Below are 18,670 nucleotides of genomic sequence, written 5' to 3'. Positions count from 1 at the left end.
TAATAAGACAGAAAATATCATAATGCCTTTTTATAAATCCAGGGTATGCCCACATCTTGCGTTCAGATCTGGTCACCCCCATTTCAAAATGATATATTGGAATTGGAAAAGGTACAGAGAGGGGCAACAAAAATAATTAGGGGTATGGAACAGCTTCTGTATGAGGAGAGATTAAAAAGATGGGGACTGTTCAGCTTGGAAAAGAGATGACTAATGGGGGATATGATAGAGATTTATAAAATCTTGACTGGTGTGGAGAAAGTAAATAAGGAAATGTTATTTACTCCTTCACATAACACAAGAACTAGGGGTCACCCAATTAAATTAATAGGCAGTAGGTTTAAAACAAACAAAAGGAAGTACTTCTTCACACAATGCACAGTCAACTTGTGGAACTCTTTGCCAGAGGATGTTGTGAAGGCCAAAACTATAACAGGGTTTAAAACAAGACTAGATAACTTCCTGGTCCATCAATGGCTAGTAGTCAGGATGGGCAGGTATGCAACACTGTGCTCTGAGTCTTCTTAGCCTCTGTTTGCCAGAAGCTGGATGTGGATGACTGGGGATGGATCACTTGAGGATTGCCTGTTCTCTGTTCATTCCCTCTGAAGCACCTGGCATTGGCCACTGTCGGAAGATGGGTTACTGGGCTAGATGGACCATTGGCCTGACCCAGTATGGCCATTCTTATGTTCTTAACTCTACTTGTAGAGAAACTTGGTGAAAAAAGAGAGAGCCACAGAAACACTGAATCTAAGGATCACATCAAGTCAAAGAGGAGCAAAGACTAGAACAGCAAGAATGGAGCTGGACTTACAACCAAGGAGACCAAGAGTTGATTCTTCTCTGAAGAGATAATGGATAACTTGAGTAATTTCTTTTGTTCTTGTTAGTAATGATGCCTTTGGTGTTAACTGCACAAAGTAAGGAAGAGTAGTGTGTACAAGTAGTGTGTACAAGCCTGCGAAGTAGTGTGTTACAAGCTTCTGGTAACATACAGTTCATTATTATATTATTTATGCTCTGGTACAATTTTGGGTTTCCCTTATAGAGATCAAAAAATTTAAAATGATCCCTTTTGTCTTGGTTTGCCTCTGCCTCTCCTCACATTTAGCAAAGCCTAGCCTAGCTTGGGGTCACTGTCCCGGGACCATAAAATCAGCTAGCAGAAAAATATTGATGATTTTGGTGATATATGGTGGAAGTCACTAGAAAAGGTGGAAGAAAATTAAAAAGGGAGAAAATGTGTGGAGGGGTGCAGGGGGGAAATGAAGAAAACTTCCTCCCCCACTCCACTTTCTCTCCCTCTTCTGTTTTTACTCTCTTTTACAAAGAGGAAAAAAGGAAGGGGGGAGAGGTGAGAAAAGGAACAAAAAATAAAATATTAAATTTTGGTCAGCTTTCGAAAATTGAAATGAAACGTCAATTTGAAATTAAGCAAGTATTTTCATTTGAATTTTTTTTTAACCAAAATAGAAGTTTCTAAAATGGAATTGTTTACAAAATATTTTGATTTGGATGAAACGGCATTTTTATTTAAAAAAAAAATTGGCTCAGGTCTACATTTTCCCACCTCTGAAGAAGCTGTTTATTTTCACTTACAAAATACAAATCCAATTAATGCACCATGATTTCACATGTACAGAAACTCTGCGCCTAGGTAATTTTTGTTCAGTACAACACGTGCTGTATTTTCAGCGTCCGTCACTACTTTCTTGATCCGGAAAGTCTCCCCAGATTTCAGATGTTTCCTGAGATCCTTACATGGAATGCGGAAGTTGAATAAAAATGCTGACATATCATGCAGCAACACCACAATGCATATACAAAGTGTCCACTTGTTTCGCTGCCTTTGCATTTTAAGGCTCCTAAACTGGGTTTCAGTCAGAATTCTGACTGAAGAGAATCCTGAAGAGAATTTGTGAGAATCCTGCTCAGTCGATGGCATGTACATTGTTCCCTTAATGCCTGCTTGTTATGTCATCTGGGTGAGTCACCTTCCCTACAATTATAATAACTTAAAAAGTGGAGGGAGTATTCATTTTACTAAGCCAAAATTAGATGTGTTCCAAGCTTCAGACTTATGGAGCTGGCCCTGTATGCAGGAAATCATATTTCCATAAACGTAGTTCACTGCCTTTATCTCCGAGGCCTTCACCAAAAAGACGTTTCTGTCACCTGATGAGAATTCTTCTAAGTGTACAGTGTATTCACAAATTCTGGTCCATGAACATTTTTTCTTCAGCTTCCACATTCCATATAAGGACCTCAGGAAATATCTCAAGTTTGGGCAGAAGTTCCAGATCAAGGAAGTAGTGACTAAAACTGAAAATACAGCATGTGTTTTACTGAACAAAACTTAGCCAGTTACAGAGTAACTGTACATGTGAAATCATGTTGCAGTAAGTGGATTTGTGTTTGGCAAGCTCCTTCCGTTAGTCGTCACTGAGTTGGGAAAATGTAAAGCTGATCAGTTTTTTTAAATAAAAAACACAGTTTCATCAAAATGAAAATATTTTGCAGACACAGTTCCATTTTGACTTTCTTTTTTTTAGAAACTTCAATTTTTGATGAAAGAATTGAAATGAAAATGTGTTTAATTTCAAATTGATAATTTCATTTCATTTTTCCAAAGCTGACATTTCATTTTTTGTTCCTTTGCCCCCCCCCACCATAAAAGACAGTAAAAGTAGTATAGCTCTCTCTCTCCACCCAGTTACCTTCTTTAATGACAATCTGCTTACAGGTGTTGATGGACAGGTCTGGGTTCTTCTGGATCCCACCACCAACTCAGCAGGGTGTATCTTCTTTATTTTTCCCTATGAATTTATTTGGCAGTGCCTCCACCCCCTCACTCCTTCCTGGCAGGGTCACCAGGGCAGCTTGGGAGGAAAATTCTAACCACAGGGTAACCCCCACTTACTTGCCACATAGTTGGAGACTCCCAAGAAATAACACAAATACATACAATATATTCAACACAGTAATTATATTAAACAGGAGACAAATATAACATAACAGGGTAAAACACTATTCTTTGGGTCACCGGCGCTCACGCTGATAATACTTTCCCCAGTCACGTGACCTGATGTAGCAAATGTAAAATCAGTGTCCCGTTGGTACACGTACTTTGTTGGGCCCTTGATGACCTATGGCCATCTTTGCAGTGGTTTAGCAGTGTGGCTGACTGGGTTCAGTACAGCCCAAAGGACTCACCAGTGGGAGGAGGTGGTAAGTCCCTCCATAGGTTTGATACGCAGCAGGTTATAAAATCCCCAAACCCTTACTTCCTGGCTTGAGGACACAGTTCAGGGAGTAGGGGGTCCCCAAAACAATTTCCCTGACTGACTAAAAGATGGTGCACTCACAAACTCCATGAATGATCCTCAGATTCAGAGATGACTCTGGACTCCTCGGTCACTGCAGAGGGGCTGATCTCTGCTGGCAGGGATCCTCTTCAGGCAGGAGTCAGACTGCTTCTGGTCCCAGGATTTCCCCTCACCACAAAGGGGTGCAGGGCTCAAGGTGCAGATTGCACAACTATACTAAAAATCAAACTGTAGTTTCCTAGCCCAGCGTCCAGACACACTCGCAGCAGCTCTGGACTAGCAGCCAGAGCAGAGCTGACCATCTGGTGGCTGGTCTCACCTTGGGAGCTGGAGGACTAACTCAGCCTGGCTGAGGAAGTTTCCCAGCAAAACTCTACAAACTGGGAATCATCAGTGGAAAAGGAAAAGCCCAGCTGAGGGATCTTGCTTTCAGGTCCCTTGAGGCCAGTTCTCAGGGGGAACCCTGCATGCAGGCCTGGGACTCACCAGCTCCCACACAGCCAGCTCTGCCCTTGCCTTGGCTGGCTCCAGACTGCCTCAAAAATGGCTTCTCCCCTTTCCTGAGCTCCCTGGGAAGGGCATCTCACTCCCTATTGGCATCTTACTCCCTCTTCCAGCGCTATAAAACCCCCACCTCTACAAGGGGCGTAGCTACCAGTGCTGGGAGCGCGGCTCCCAGCACTGATGCACTGTCTATACTGACACGTTATAGCGCTGAAACTTGCAGCGCTCGGGGGGGTGTTTTTTCACACCCCGAGCAAGAAAGTTGCAGCGCTGTAAAGTGCCAGTGTAGACAAGCCTTACATGTTGGACTGGAGGGACTTTTTGTGTTATTTGTCTGTACAATGCCTACTAGAAGAGGTCCCTCCATCCTGTCTGAAGTCCCTGTGGTGCTACTGCAACACAAATAATACACAAACAATAGTTAAGTATTCTGACCGTTTTTCAGCTTTGGGAGGAGTTGTTTATTTGGCTAATTGGGAGTTACACTATTGTTGAGGTCTGGAAGTGATGATCTACAGGAGTGGATCATGATTTCATTAGCAATTACTTTTTAATCCTCTGTGATTTTATGGTAAAGGGACTATTTGATGCTATTGTTGAGACAGGAGCAAAAATGTCCTGTTCTTTCTTAGGAGGGGGAATTGACCCCGTTCTGCACTGTAAGCATTGTTGCTGGAGTTCCTGTGGCTGCAGCACTCTAGGGTTTCTCCGGGGTATGCTGGTGTTACTTGTTGGAATTTGAACCTAGACCTCACTTCTGTACAGCAGAGTGAATTGAATTATACTGTCAAATAACGTTAACAGTGGTTTTACTGGCGATATAGATATACTGTGGAGATATTACTATATGTACTGTAGTTATCCACCCGTTTCTTTATGGCATAGAAGACCAGCAGAGTCTTTTAATATTTTTTATAGCCAGTCTGAAGCACATTTAATGTGCTCCTATTAAGCCCAAGCATTTGTTATTTAGGATATGGTCAATTTCCATAACAGTACTAAACTCAATCCAGTACCAAATTTAATGACTTGGGTCCACATCTATACTGAGCCAAAAGCTTAATCTGTACACATCTGCACTTTGGGAGTTCAAAATCTGAAATTTGTTGCTTAGACCCACCTCTGCAAATCAACTATCAGAATAGTAAATGCAACATAGAAATAACAACACTTTAAAATTGGAGTCTGATTCCACCACTAGTGATTAGACACTAGTTTAAATCCTGCTGGTAAAATTTTCAAAGGGGAGAGGGTCTCAGTTTAGCCTCTAAAATTGCCAGCACCATGTTGAGTATGTGTAAACTTTATTGCACATATGCTTTTCAACTTTCAGATGAAAAATCTCACTTGTGCACGCACACTGTTTGCTCCTAGAGAGCAGCTAGTTAGATGGCTATGTTACTGATTTACATTCACAACTGAGATTTTGCATATGCAAATTCTTAACACAGCAAAAAATGCATGTACAAAAATATACCCATTCAAATTTACAACTGAAATTTCAAAGCCTGCTTTTTTGAAGGTTTTACATTTGAGGGGTTTTCTTGTTTTGTTTCTATTTCTTGGGAGGATTATTATTATTATTTATTATTTATTATTTAGAAATTTTTATAAAGCTATGGTAGAATCAGACATGGACAAAGGTTAACATTTTTCAAATGTGCCTAAGTTCTATTTTTAAAAGTGTCTTAGAAACTTAGGAGCCTAAATCCCATTTTCAAAACTGACTTAGGCACTAAGGGATGTCTAAACTGCAGTTATACACCCATGGCTGGCCTATGCCAGCTGACTTGGGTTCACATGGCTCAGGCTAAAGGGCCGTTTAATTGTGGTATAGATGTTTGGGTTTGGGTTGCAGCCTGAGCTCTGGGACCCTCTCATCTCACAGGGTCCTAGAGCCCTAAGGTGACCAGACAGCAAGTGTGAAAAATCGGGACAGGGCGTGGGGGCTAATAGGAGCATATAAGAAAAAGCCCCAAATATCGGGACTGTTCCTATAAAATCAGGACATCTGGACACCCTATAGAGCCCAGGCTCCAGTCTGACCCCAAATATCTACACAGCAATTAAACAGGCCCTTATTTTTAGCCCCACAGCCTGAGTCAGCTGGCATAGGCCAGCTGTGAGTTTTTAATTGCAGTGTAAACATACCTTTAAGGGCCTAAATTCCACTGACTTTCAATGAGGCAGGCTCGTAAGTCACTTAGGTGCTTTTGAAAAATGTTACCTCAAATCTTTAACAATTCCGGAGTCTGCGCGGTATGATAGTCAGTAATAAAGTACAAAAGCTTAGCAAATAATCCCAGCTGAAACAAAGAGGCTGCTTTCACCAAATGCTTGCTAGATGAGCAACTCTTTTGGCATAGGTTCAAGAACTGGTATTAAAACATCATATAAAGGTTTTAACATTTCTGAAATTGATTACATATGTTCTTATGGACTTTAAACTTGAACTGGCAGAGCCTACGATTTCTGGGATAGAGGTTCTGTGTAAAAGCAAAAAGAAAAGGAGTACTTGTGGCACGTTAGAGACTAACCAATTTATTTGAGCATAAGCTTTCGTGAGCTACAGCTCACTTCATCGGACGCATACTGTGGAAAATACAGAAGATGTTTGTTTTTATACACACAAATCACGAAAAAATGGGTGTTTATCACTACAAAAGGTTTTCTCTCCCCCCACCCCGCTCTCCTGCTGGTAATAGCTTATCTAAAGTGATCACTCTCCTTACAATGTGTATGATAATCAAGTTGGGCCATTTCCAGCACAAATCCAGGTTTTCTCCCCCCCCACCCCCCCACCCACACACACAAACCCACTCTCCTGTTGATAATAGCTTATCTAAAGTGATCACTCTCCTTACAATGTGGGGTGGGGGGAGAGAAAACCTTTTGTAGTGATAAACACCCATTTTTTCATGATTTGTGTGTATAAAAACAAACATCTTCTGTATTTTCCACAGTATGCGTCCGATGAAATGAGCTGTAGCTCACGAAAGCTTATGCTCAAATAAATTGGTTAGTCTCTAAGGTGCCACAAGTACTCCTTTTCTTTTTGCGAATACAGACTAACACGGCTGTTACTCTGAAACCTGTGTAAAAGCAGTTCATAAGGTCAAATCTTTTAATTTACTTTATGAAAAACTCCTTAGATTTAGCTATGTTACAACTGTTATGAATATCATGTGGATTTTGTGAACTATAGTTTTATAGAGAAGAATCAAACCAAATAGCTGGATAGAAAAAAAAATAAATTCATGAAAAAAAGTCATAGCTAATATGAATGGTGCAGAGTGTAAGGATTTGAACCTGGGCCTGCAGGGATACCAGGCAATGATCCCCCCTGTGCCACCCATCTGCAGCTGTAACCTGACTACTCCCTGCAGTCCACAAAGGTTTTACACCACAAGAAGTTCTGCCTTGAGTGATCTGACTGACAATGGTTTTAGCAATCCCTGATTGGCTCCTTGATCCTACATAATCCCATGGGGCATACTAGGAAGTGTCTAGGACACAGTATGGATCCCTAGTTAGCTGTCATGACTGCCCTGCTTCTGAACTCCTGGTACTGACCAAGGCTCTGACTTGGATTCTGACTCCCAATTGACCTCTGCAACCCCAACATGGGCCCTGATACCTGGTATTGACCCTCAGCCTGATTCCTGACTTTATCTCTGGCTTTGGCCCTTTGCTTCACTCCTGACTCTGACTCTGGCTTAAAGCTCAGCTTGACTCTTGACCCTGATATTAGCTCTGATCACTGGCTCGGCTCCCAAGCTCCTGCCAATTTTCACCCAGGATCTTGACATAGGTAAGCTAACTCTTCCCAAGAAAGTTATGCTGCTAGGGAAGTTCCAGGAACAAACAACCAAACTTTCCTTGTGAAGGTTAGCCAACCAATAATGTAGGGCAGTGGTTCTCAAACTTTTGTACTGGTGACCCCTTTCACGTAGCAAGCCTCTGAGTTCGACCCCCCCCTTATAAATTAAAAACACATTTTTTAATATTTAACACCATTATAAATGCTGGTGTTATACCAATAAAATAAAAACCAGCAGGATCTTATTAAAGGGAAAAAGGCAAAATACCACATTTATTGTGAATACAGAAAGAATCATAGTAAGCAGTTAGTTATAGCTATAACATTCCATTCAATCTTATATTTATTCACACATTCATTCACACACACACACACACACGTTCTGCAAGGTTGTTATCATAGTTACCAGCCTTAGAGTTGCTCATGCCAAGCCACTGGCCAGGTGGCCTGGACATGAGGAGGGAGCAGGGCCTTGTCAGATGCTCATCTGATGCTCCTGGAAGTTGGTTTGCAGAATCAGACCCCAAAGTTCTCACTTTCTAGAGTCCGTTTTTATAGGAATTTCTTCCTATGCCAGTCTATGGGAATTGCTTCATCATGCTGTTACTGAATCAATCAGCAGATAGCACATTCCTGACGGCTCCGTGCTGCTAGATGTTATCTTGTTCTTTGGTTCTCCCATTCTTGAGGCTGTTGGGTGGATTCCAGTCTGCCCTCCGGGGATCCTCTGGTTATTGCCACTTGACACCTTCTTCAGCCGATGGACACTGGATTCTTAGGCTGGCATCTCCCTGATCATTCATTTATTATCCACACCAAGCATCCATCCACATACATCCTCTATCTCTATTTTAATCACAATTGTTAATACAACAAAAGGGCGGGGAGTCTCTGGGTGCTGTTTCTGTTGTTACAGAGTATTGCTTTGAGTCTCTCTCTGTGTGAATTGCTTTGAGAACAGACTCTGTCTTAGAATGTACTAATGCAATTAGCAGCTTGCAAGTTTCACACATAGAGGGAGAGAAACAGTACCAAAAACCAAGAGACCTCTTAATTAGTAATACCCTGGAATTTAAACTATGGGGAATCAAACTCATTTGTGATTTTAATACAGAACTTCTTTAATATGATCCAACACTGGAGGCAAAGCAGGGTTTGGGGTGGAGGCTGACAGCTCGCGACCCCCCATGTAATAATCTTGCAACCCCTTGAGGGATTCCAACCCCCAGTTTGAGAACCCCTGCTGTAGGGCCTGATCCAAGGCCCACTGTAGTCAATAAAGGTCTTTCCAGCTCACTAAGGAGCTGTGTTTTCATTTTGACCATCTCACACTAGATTTGTGAAATTGAGAAAGTTTGCAAGCTCAGGGGTGGCCTGTTCAATTGAACTTATTGATGGAACAAATATTGTCCAACTCTCCTCCCTTCTCCTATATCATAACTCTCCCGCAGCATACTCTTGTTTCTCTGAGCCTCAATAAACCCTTCAGCTGTTGTTGAAAACTTCTTCCAAAGAAAATTGGCTGAAACTCAAAGAACAAGTTTGCCAACTTCTGCACTGTTTATATTTGAGCAGTAGGATAATTGCTCCCTGATGTCTGAATGATGTTTTCTGTGGTTGCATTCTGCAGCCTAGAAGAATTAATATACTGCTAGTACCTATCATTACAAGGACCATATATAAATATTTTTATAATGTAGTTAAACTTTAAAGAGGAGTACCGACCTTGCAATACATGAGATACACTAAACTCACATTTTCATTGAACACATATACTATATGTTGGGAGGACATATGCTTGAATTTTTTTTCCTCTGTAGCCAGTCATATGTATATGTAGGTAAGATATAAGTACTGAATGATGCAGTAATGCCAAGTAGAGGACCAACAGGCCCAGGGCCTGTAAGGTAGTTTGTTTAGCAAAAGTAATCAAGGCTTAGGCTGAAGCTTGACATAATTAACTGATAAGCAAGTGACTGTAAGTCACAAGTTGAAGTGTAGCAATAAATAAGTGTAATAAGTCAGTTGGCTGGTATGAAGCAAGAAACTGGAAACACAGGTTATTGATATTTTAAAGTATTTTTAAGAAATATGTCTACACAAAACTCACAAGCATTAACTCAATATTGCTGTGGCAACTAACTGATGTAATGTTAATGATTGTAAAGTACAGGAATATTTAACTTATAGGAAGTGGAGACACTAAAAGAACTGGAGTGTGGAAGTTCAGATGAGGAAAAGGAGATCAAAACCGTTATCAATATGCATAAGATAAAGTGAGCATTAGTTTAACACATTATAAAAGATGTTTCTCGTCCTGAGAGCCATGGGAGACAGCAGGATGACGACCACATACCAACTCTCGGATATCTCCGCAAAGGATGGTGTGAGTAAGGCAAATATTGGCCATTCTGTATAATTCCTCTCTCCTTTGCCAGATTGCAGTGTGTGTGTATATCTTTGTTTGGTTGGCTAATAAAAAGCAATTAAGTGGGAAAAGCAGTCTGTTGTCCCAGTGCATCTCCAGGTCCTCATATTAATGACAACCTCTCTACAGTAGCTGATCTGGAGGCTGACCCCTTGCAGACCATTACATGCTAATTCATATTTAAGCTCAGGAGAGCAGTCAAAGATAACTTAATTATTACAGATGAGGCTACACCTCCCAGGGCAAGATTCATTCTGACATTTTTCTCTCTAAATCTTTTTCCTTGCATGTTTTCATCCCTGCTAGTCTTAGAGGGCTCAATTCTGGAGGGTGCTTTTGCCTCCCCAGTCCTAATGCTTCAGGTCCTGGTTTAGCTCCCAGCTCTGGTTAAGGCATTACTGGCTGCTCAGAGCTTCTATGGGCCTTGTAGTAATCAGGGAATAGCTAGAACTGTCTCAGTCCTGCTTTACCCATCTATGGAATTTCCCCAGCTCACCTTGACATGACCACAGGTCTCTGGCACAGTGGCTGGCTGTGCTGGGGGAGCTGCAGGCAATGATGAATCAGGTCCAATGTAAGTGCGTAGTAAGTAATAGACAATGTCAGAATCACTGCCGTGAATTACTCTGTCTGTATTTGGAGCATCATCTCTTCTGATTGTTTGGTCTCTTTAAAAGCTGGATCCAGTGTGCTAAAGGCAGGAATCCAACCCCTATAACCTGGCTTGAGCACAGGCCATGTTGTACCAATAAAATAAAAACCAGCAGGATCTTATTAAAGGGAAAAAGGCAAAATACCACATTTATTGTGAATACAGAAAGTATCATAGTAAGCAGTTAGTTACAGCTGTAACATTCCATTCAATCTCATCTTTATTCACACATTCATTCATACAAACACACACACACAGGTTCTGCAAGGTTGTTATCATAGTAAGCAGTTAGTTATAGCTATAACATTCCATTCAATCTCATATTTATTCACACATTCACTCATACACACACACACACACACACAGGTTCTGCAAAGTTGTTATCATAGTTACCAGCCTTAGAGTTGCTCATGCCAAGCCACTGGCCAGGTGGCCTGGACATGAGGAGGGAGCAGGGCCTTGTCAGATGCTCATCTGATGCTCCTGGAAGTTGGTTTGCAGAATCAGACCCCAAAGTTCTCACTTTTTAGAGTCTATTTTTATAGGAATTTCTTCCTATGCCAGTCTATGGGAATTGCTGCATCATGCTGTTGCTGAATCAATCAGCAGATAGCACATTCCTGACGGCTCCAAGATGTTATCTTGTTCTTTGGTTCTCCCATTCTTGAGGCTGTTGGGTGGATTCCAGTCTGCCCTCCGGGGATCCTCTGGTTATTTCCACTTGACGCCTTCTTCAGCCGATGGACACTGGATTCTTAGGCTGGCACCTCCCTGATCATTTAGTTATTATCCACACCAAGCATCCATCCACATACATCCTCCATCTCTATTTTAAATCACAATTGTTAATACAACAAAAGGGCGGGGAGTCTCTGGGTGCTGTTTCTGTTGTTAGAGTATTGCTTTGAGTCTTTGTGAATTGCTTTGAGAACAGACTCTGTCTTAGAATGTACTAACACAATTAGCAGCTTGCAAGTTTCACACACAGAGGGAGAGAAACAGTACCAAAAACCAAGAGACCTCTTAATTAGTAATACCCTGGAATTTAAACTATGGGGAATCAAACTCATTTGTGATTTTAATACAGAACTTCTTTAATATGATCCAACATAATCCCCCTTTTGACACTAAGATTTATAATCGTCAGTGTCACTTTCTATGTAGCCTATTCAAAAGAAAGTACTGTGAGGCAATTTGAGTTTGTGATTCCAATTCATGCCACATACACGATCCTAGTGATGTATCTTTACTACAAGGTTCTGGGGCAACAGGCAAGGTGAGGCACACCCACTTTTGAGGAGTCCATTCGGTACAACCTCTAGTGTCCAATAGCTTCACTCCCTCCCCAGCCCACTGGCTCGAGGTCCAGGGTAGCCAGAAGGATCCCATGTGTAATATGGGGAGTGGGTTAACCTTCAATACCTTTGCCCCCAGGGACTGTTGGTGTGCAATTTTGACAACAATTTCTCCCATTAACAAGTCTGGTTTTACAATACTGGAAACATATTGCATCCATTCATATTGATAAGTGTCAAACAATGATCTCTTTCTTTTTTAACAAATGCATCAAACCCATAATATTTCCCAATATGACCCAGAACATTTTGTGTTCCAAAGTAGCTAGTGCAAGTATCTGCATTTCAGTGCGTCCCATAGCTATGGCTGTGTAGTTTCCTATTTCTAATTTTTTTTTTCTTATGGATAAGCCATGTGATAGTATTAAGCCATTACTAAAGATTCCATCGGCCTTTTAGGTTACCCAGACCAATTTGGACCAAGTCTACATTGGCATGTACTTGTTTTTGTATCAGGCTGTCCTGTAGTTGGGACAGAAAGCTTAATTTATTTTTAAGTTCCTGCAGGTCTTCAGTATTTTTTTTTTAAACACACAACAGTGCTAGCAACAAGACAAAACATAGAACACAAAACACAATTTCTATTGTGACAGTAGATTCATGGTATTGGGTTCTTTTCAGCTGGCATCAGCTTTTCCTGATTTTCTGAAAGACAAAAAGAACATGTTTCTACCCCTTTTGGGGTGGCAGATTATTGCTTAAAATATTTCTTTTACAAATACCCTTGCTGATTGCAGGCAAAACAGAGGAATTGCCCCCACATTTTCCTGTTTTTGTTCTATAGGCAGGCCAGGTTTCAATGGCTTTTATCTTTTAAGGGTTACGGGGAAATTATCCCACTGTTTAGTCATTAAATCCCTGAGTTTTCCTTCTTATACAGCAGACCAAGTTTATAATGTTTTTCCTGCTGTGTTAAGCTTTAAGTTTTATTTACAGGTAATAACTGAGAAGCATCATTACCATACGACGTAAAAGGGTTTTTCCAAAAATCATACACACTATTCATTGTTACAGGGATACTTATTATCATTAAATTTATTAAAATTATCTTGTTATCCCATGCCTTTTATTTAGACAATTTGTTTGCTGACCAGGTTTGTCCTTTATCTGCAGCTCCTTTGTGCTGCTAGTTCTTTCCTTCCTTTATCATTTAGGTAATTTGCATTTTCACAGAAGCTTCCTGCTTTTGGATTTAAAGCCATCAGCAGCTCAGAGACTCTATCTTAAAAGGGACACAATCAACTTTCACCAGAGTTTTGATTACTTTTAACTTCTGCTTCCAAAACACACAGCAATCTGAAAAAGAAAACCCAACCTATTGTGGCTCCCTTTGGAGCCCTAATAGCATTTTAATTAAGTAGCATGGTATTTTTGCATTTCTTTTGCCCCTTCTACAATATACCCTGCGCGTGTTCTGGGGCAAATGCACATTCCTTCCATAGTTTAACTTCTATAACATTATCCAGATCCATTTTTACATAAGGTGTCACTATTTCTTTTTTTTTTTTTTTGCTTACAGAGGTTTCATGTACCTTTATCAAAGTGACAGTCTGATTACTCAGAGCCATTTTAAGACTCAGTGTTTCTCACATTGCTTCTTTTTGTTTTGTGCACCTCACCCCTGCTGTTGCTTCAGAGAGGAACTGTCTTTTAATTTTTTTTTTTCTACAACTCTCATCTGCTATTTTGTTACAAAAACAAACAAACAAAAAACAAACAAACAAAAAGAATCCAGATTTTTTTTTTTTATATATTCTCCTGATTTTGACTGCCCTGCTGCAGCCACAACTTAAAAACATTTTAAATTTTGTAAAGCATTGAGTTACCTTTTAAGGGTTAAATGCCAAATCCCAAAGCCAAACAACACTAATTACCTGTGTCTAGCAAAAAGGTCTGTCAGTTTTGCAACTTTGAATTAAAGAGTCAAATGGATTTTTAGTGGCATTATTTAAAACAAAAACAAAACCAACTGGTCCTTAGAACTTTACATATTTACACACACACAGACAGATACATATACATTTTCTTTTCCTTAACATCCCTTCCACACTGCTCTGTTTTTTACATCTTACATTCCCTTTATACATTTGAGGCAGTTAAGTTCCAATAGAATCCTCTTATGTTCTTTTAGCAAATTTGACTAAATTGTCCAATCAAATGATTTTAATCAGATAGTTTATTTTTGCTTGGCTAATTTACAGACATTCCTTTGGAAAAGGGCCCATTTTTCTTTCAGAATGGCTGCAAAGAAACCAAGAATGCTCTTTCTCTAACACTTTTCCTTTTTAACATTTTCACAAAGTTTAGCTGCTTAATTCCCTCCAGCCTCTGCAGAGTTTTTTTTTTTTTTTTTTTTACTCTTTTCTCTTTGTAATTATGCCTGGGGGTGCCATACATAGGACCTTCTCCCCCTTTACCTGCCTCCCTCCAGCCTCTGCAGAGTTAACTTTTTCACTCTTTTTGTATTCCTGGAGTGCCTCTTTCACTATTTTCAGCTGGCTTTGGGTATTTGTAGCCAGCACCTTCCAATTGTCTGCTCCCTTTTCCGTTTGTGCCTTTTCCTCTTTACATGAAGACAAGCGGAGGGAAGAATCCTTACATGCCTCCCACAACAACCAAATTGCTGCTCTCTTTTGGCAGCACTAGAAGGTTTGTATATGAGGATATACTGAGCCAATCTATCCTCTAGGTCTGAAATAGTGCAGACATCAGCTAGGGCTTGTTTAGTCCAAGGACTGTGGCCAAATTTTTGAAGGATTTGTTTAAAAGGTGTAATTTCTTTAACAAAAGGTGAGGTTGGAGTTCCTTCTGACTCCATTCCTCCCTCTGGTACTGGCTTACCCTGTTTTCTTTTAAACATCTTAACATGGATATTTCAATCTCTTTGTCACTGATGGTATTACTTAGCAAGTGACACAGCCTAGATTCTGAAATCATAGCTTAATCTATGCATTTTTCTCCTGCTACCTTCCCGGAGGCCAGCAGGTTCCCTGCTACCTTCCCGGAGGCCAGCAGGTCCGGTTAACCTATTTCTCCCTGCTACCTTCTCGGAGGCCAGCAGGTCTGGTTAACCTATTTCTTCCCTGCTACCTTCTCGGAGGCCAGCAGGTCCCCTGCTACCTTCTCGGAGGCCAGCAGGTCTGGTTTAATCTGTTCTTCCCTGCTACCTTCTCGGAGGCCAGCAGGTCCCCTGCTACCTTCTCAGAGGCCAGCAGGTCTGGTTTAATCTGTTCTTCCCTGCTACCTTCTCGGAGGCCAGCAGGTCTGGTTTAATCTGTTTTTCCTGCTACCTTCTCGGAGGCCAGCAGGTCCCCTGCTACCTTCTCGGAGGCCAGCAGGTCTGGTTAACCTAATAGAAATGCCTAGCTCACTAGAGCTGGCGGTGTGCACACCAATATTTACAATAACTGAGGTTTTTTACCAATATTCCCCCTTTCGCAATTCTCCACCAAAATGTTGTACCAATAAAATAAAAACCAGCAGGATCTTATTAAAGGGAAAAAGGCAAAATACCACATTTATTGTGAATACAGAAAGTATCATAGTAAGCAGTTAGTTACAGCTGTAACATTCCATTCAATCTCATCTTTATTCACACATTCATTCATACACACACACACACACAGGTTCTGCAAGGTTGTTATCATAGTAAGCAGTTAGTTATAGCTATAACATTCCATTCAATCTCATATTTATTCACACACACACACACACACACACACACACACACACACACACACACACACACACACACACACACACACACACACACACACACACACAGGTTCTGCAAAGTTGTTATCATAGTTACCAGCCTTAGAGTTGCTCATGCCAAGCCACTGGCCAGGTGGCCTGGACATGAGGAGGGAGCAGGGCCTTGTCAGATGCTCCTCTGATGCTCCTGGAAGTTGGTTTGCAGAATCAGACCCCAAAGTTCTGACTTTTTAGAGTCTATTTTTATAGGAATTTCTTCCTATGCCAGTCTATGGGAATTGCTGCATCATGCTGTTGCTGAATCAATCAGCAGATAGCACATTCCTGACGGCTCCAAGATGTTATCTTGTTCTTTGGTTCTCCCATTCTTGAGGCTGTTGGGTGGATTCCAGTCTGCCCTCCGGGGGTCCTCTGGTTATTTCCACTTGACGCCTTCTTCAGCCGATGGACACTGGATTCTTAGGCTGGCACCTCCCTGATCATTTAGTTATTATCCACACCAAGCATCCATCTACATACATCCTCCATCTCTATTTTAAATCACAATTGTTAATACAACAAAAGGGCGGGGAGTCTCTGGGTGCTGTTTCTGTTGTTAGAGTATTGCTTTGAGTCTTTGTGAATTGCTTTGAGAACAGACTCTGTCTTAGAATGTACTAACACAATTAGCAGCTTGCAAGTTTCACACACAGAGGGAGAGAAACAGTACCAAAAACCAAGAGACCTCTTAATTAGTAATACCCTGGAATTTAAACTATGGGGAATCAAACTCATTTGTGATTTTAATACAGAACTTCTTTAATATGATCCAACAGCCAGGCTTCACTACAGTCAGGAAGAAAAGGCTTAGCAGTTTGGTATTAAAGTTTTGCATGTCTGGAAGAGAGCAGCGTGTTCAGTTTACTGGGGTCCATAGCAAATCTAAACACACAACCTACACCATCCCTTAGCTTTAATGGGACATTCAATCACCTCTATTTCTCAGTCGTCTTTGTTCTCCACACTTAACAAATCAGGCCTCATGGAGGGATTGACAGAGAGACAGGGCAGCTTCCTGCAATACCTTTGGGAGACCGTAGTGTATTAAGCCCTGTTAATATTAAGTTGCTGTTGATTTCAGTGAGAGCAGGATCAGACCTATATGCATAGGAATGTTTATTGATTTTAATGTTTTCTCTGTAATGCTTTTACCTTAAGAATAAATGTACTTGCTTAGAAAGAGCTGTGCAGTAACTTCTAACTATGGGCAATACACTGGCCATAGCTCTCAGAGAGAAAGCAAAGCACAGGCCCTGGCCGTGTTAGGCAGTCTGGCTTGCTGGGAATATCACAGTGTAAGGCAGGGAACTGTGCATCCTTAAAATCCCTGTTCAGGAGGGAGTGAGACATGGGTCTCCACCAAGAGAGGTGACAGCTGGGAGCTGGAAGCCTAAAGTAGGTGTCCTTTGTGGACCTTGGAGGGGGCAATACAGGTGTAGTTGCCCTGTGACAGAGGATTTCTATCTCCGCCAAGTCTGATATATGGAAACCAAGTTATTTGAGCTCAAAAGAATGAAACAAATCAACAACAAAAGAAACTCTCAACATTTTTCTTGAATTATTAAAAAACATCACTCTCTCCAATTAAGATAGTGACCTGAGTAAATTTATCAAAACTTCCTTTTAAAAACTTCACCATATTGCTGTAAATAAGCATAAAAAAGTTTGACCCAAAGAAGGAGGACCCTGCTATTTACCTCTCTCCATTGTGAAAACTGACCGTTTTCTCCTACCCTTTTTTCCTGTCTTTTAACCAGTTACTGATCCATAAGAGGAACTTCCCTCTGATCCCATGACTACCTACTTTGCTTAAGAGTCTTGTCAAAGCCTTTTTGACAGTCCAAATACACAATATCCACTGGATCACCCTTGATCACATGTTTGTTCACCCCCTCAAAGAATTCTAATAGATTGGTGAGGCATGATTTCTGTTTACAAAAGCCACGTTGACTTTCCCCCAATAAATCATGTTCATCTATATGTCTGATAATTGTGTTCTTTACTATTGGTTCAATCAATTTGCCTGGTACTGAAGTTAGTCTAACTGGTCTATAATTGCTGGGATCGGCTCTGGAGCCTTTTTCAAAAATTGGTATTACATTAGCTGTGCTCCAGTCATTGGGTACAGAAGCTGATTTAAGTGATAGGTTACGTACCACAGTTAGTAGTTTTGCTATTTCATGCTTGAGTTCCTTCAGAACTCTTGCGTGAATACCATTTGGTCCTGCTGACTTAGTACTGTTTAATTTACCTATTTGTTCCAAAACTTCTATTGATATGTCAATCTGGGATCGTTCCTGAGATTTGTCACCTAAAAAGAATGGCTAAGGTGTGAGAATCTCCCTCACATCTTCTGCATTGGTGGTCATATTCACAATGACCTTGTCTTTCTTGAATCCTCTTTTAGCACCTTGCTTGTCCAGTGGCCCCACTGATTGTTTGGCAGGTTACCTGCCTCTGCTGTACAACACATTTTTTTTTGTTAGTTTCTGTGTCTTTTTCTAGTTGCTCTACAAATTCTTTTTTGGCCTGCTTACTTATATTTTTACACTTGACTTGCCAGAGTTTATGTTCTTTTCTATTTTTCTTCGTAAGATTTGACTTCCAATTTTTAAAGGATCCCTTTTTGCCTCTAATTGCCTCTTTTACTCTGTTGTTTAGCCATGGTGGAATTTTTTTGATCCTCTTTCTATTGTTTTATTTTAGGTATACATTTAATTTGAGCCTCTATTATGGTGTTTTAAAAATGTTTCCATGCAGCTTGCAGGCATTTCACCCTTGTGACTGCTCCTTGTAATTTCCATTTAACTAGCTTCCTCATTTTTCTGT

The 18,670-nt window shown here is 40.8% G+C and overlaps 1 protein-coding gene and 1 long non-coding RNA gene across 6 annotated transcripts in view; one reads left to right on the top strand and one right to left on the bottom strand.

The window, feature by feature from the left end:
- Window positions 1-18,670, top strand: part of LOC102938945 (putative lysosomal acid lipase/cholesteryl ester hydrolase) — a 144,104-nt gene that overhangs the window by 45,382 nt on the left and 80,052 nt on the right. The window contains exon 10 of one of the 5 annotated variants that reach the window (XR_005226291.2): window positions 9,844-10,039. The exons of the other annotated variants lie outside the window; for them this stretch is intronic. The gene's annotated coding sequence lies outside the window, so the exon portion shown is untranslated. The remainder of the gene's footprint in view (window positions 1-9,843; window positions 10,040-18,670) is intronic. 5 annotated transcript variants of the gene reach the window in all.
- LOC122466762 lies at window positions 975-18,186 on the bottom strand. Its single transcript, XR_006292535.1, has 3 exons — window positions 17,679-18,186; window positions 6,918-6,925; window positions 975-986 (listed from the first exon to the last, which is right to left on the bottom strand). It is a non-coding gene; the product is annotated as an uncharacterized LOC122466762 (long non-coding RNA).

Source organism: Chelonia mydas, chromosome 7 (assembly GCF_015237465.2).
Source record: "Chelonia mydas isolate rCheMyd1 chromosome 7, rCheMyd1.pri.v2, whole genome shotgun sequence".
Classification (NCBI taxonomy): Eukaryota; Metazoa; Chordata; order Testudines; family Cheloniidae; genus Chelonia; species Chelonia mydas.
Note: the sequence above shows the minus strand (reverse complement) of the source record. Positions and strands in the feature narration are given on the sequence as shown.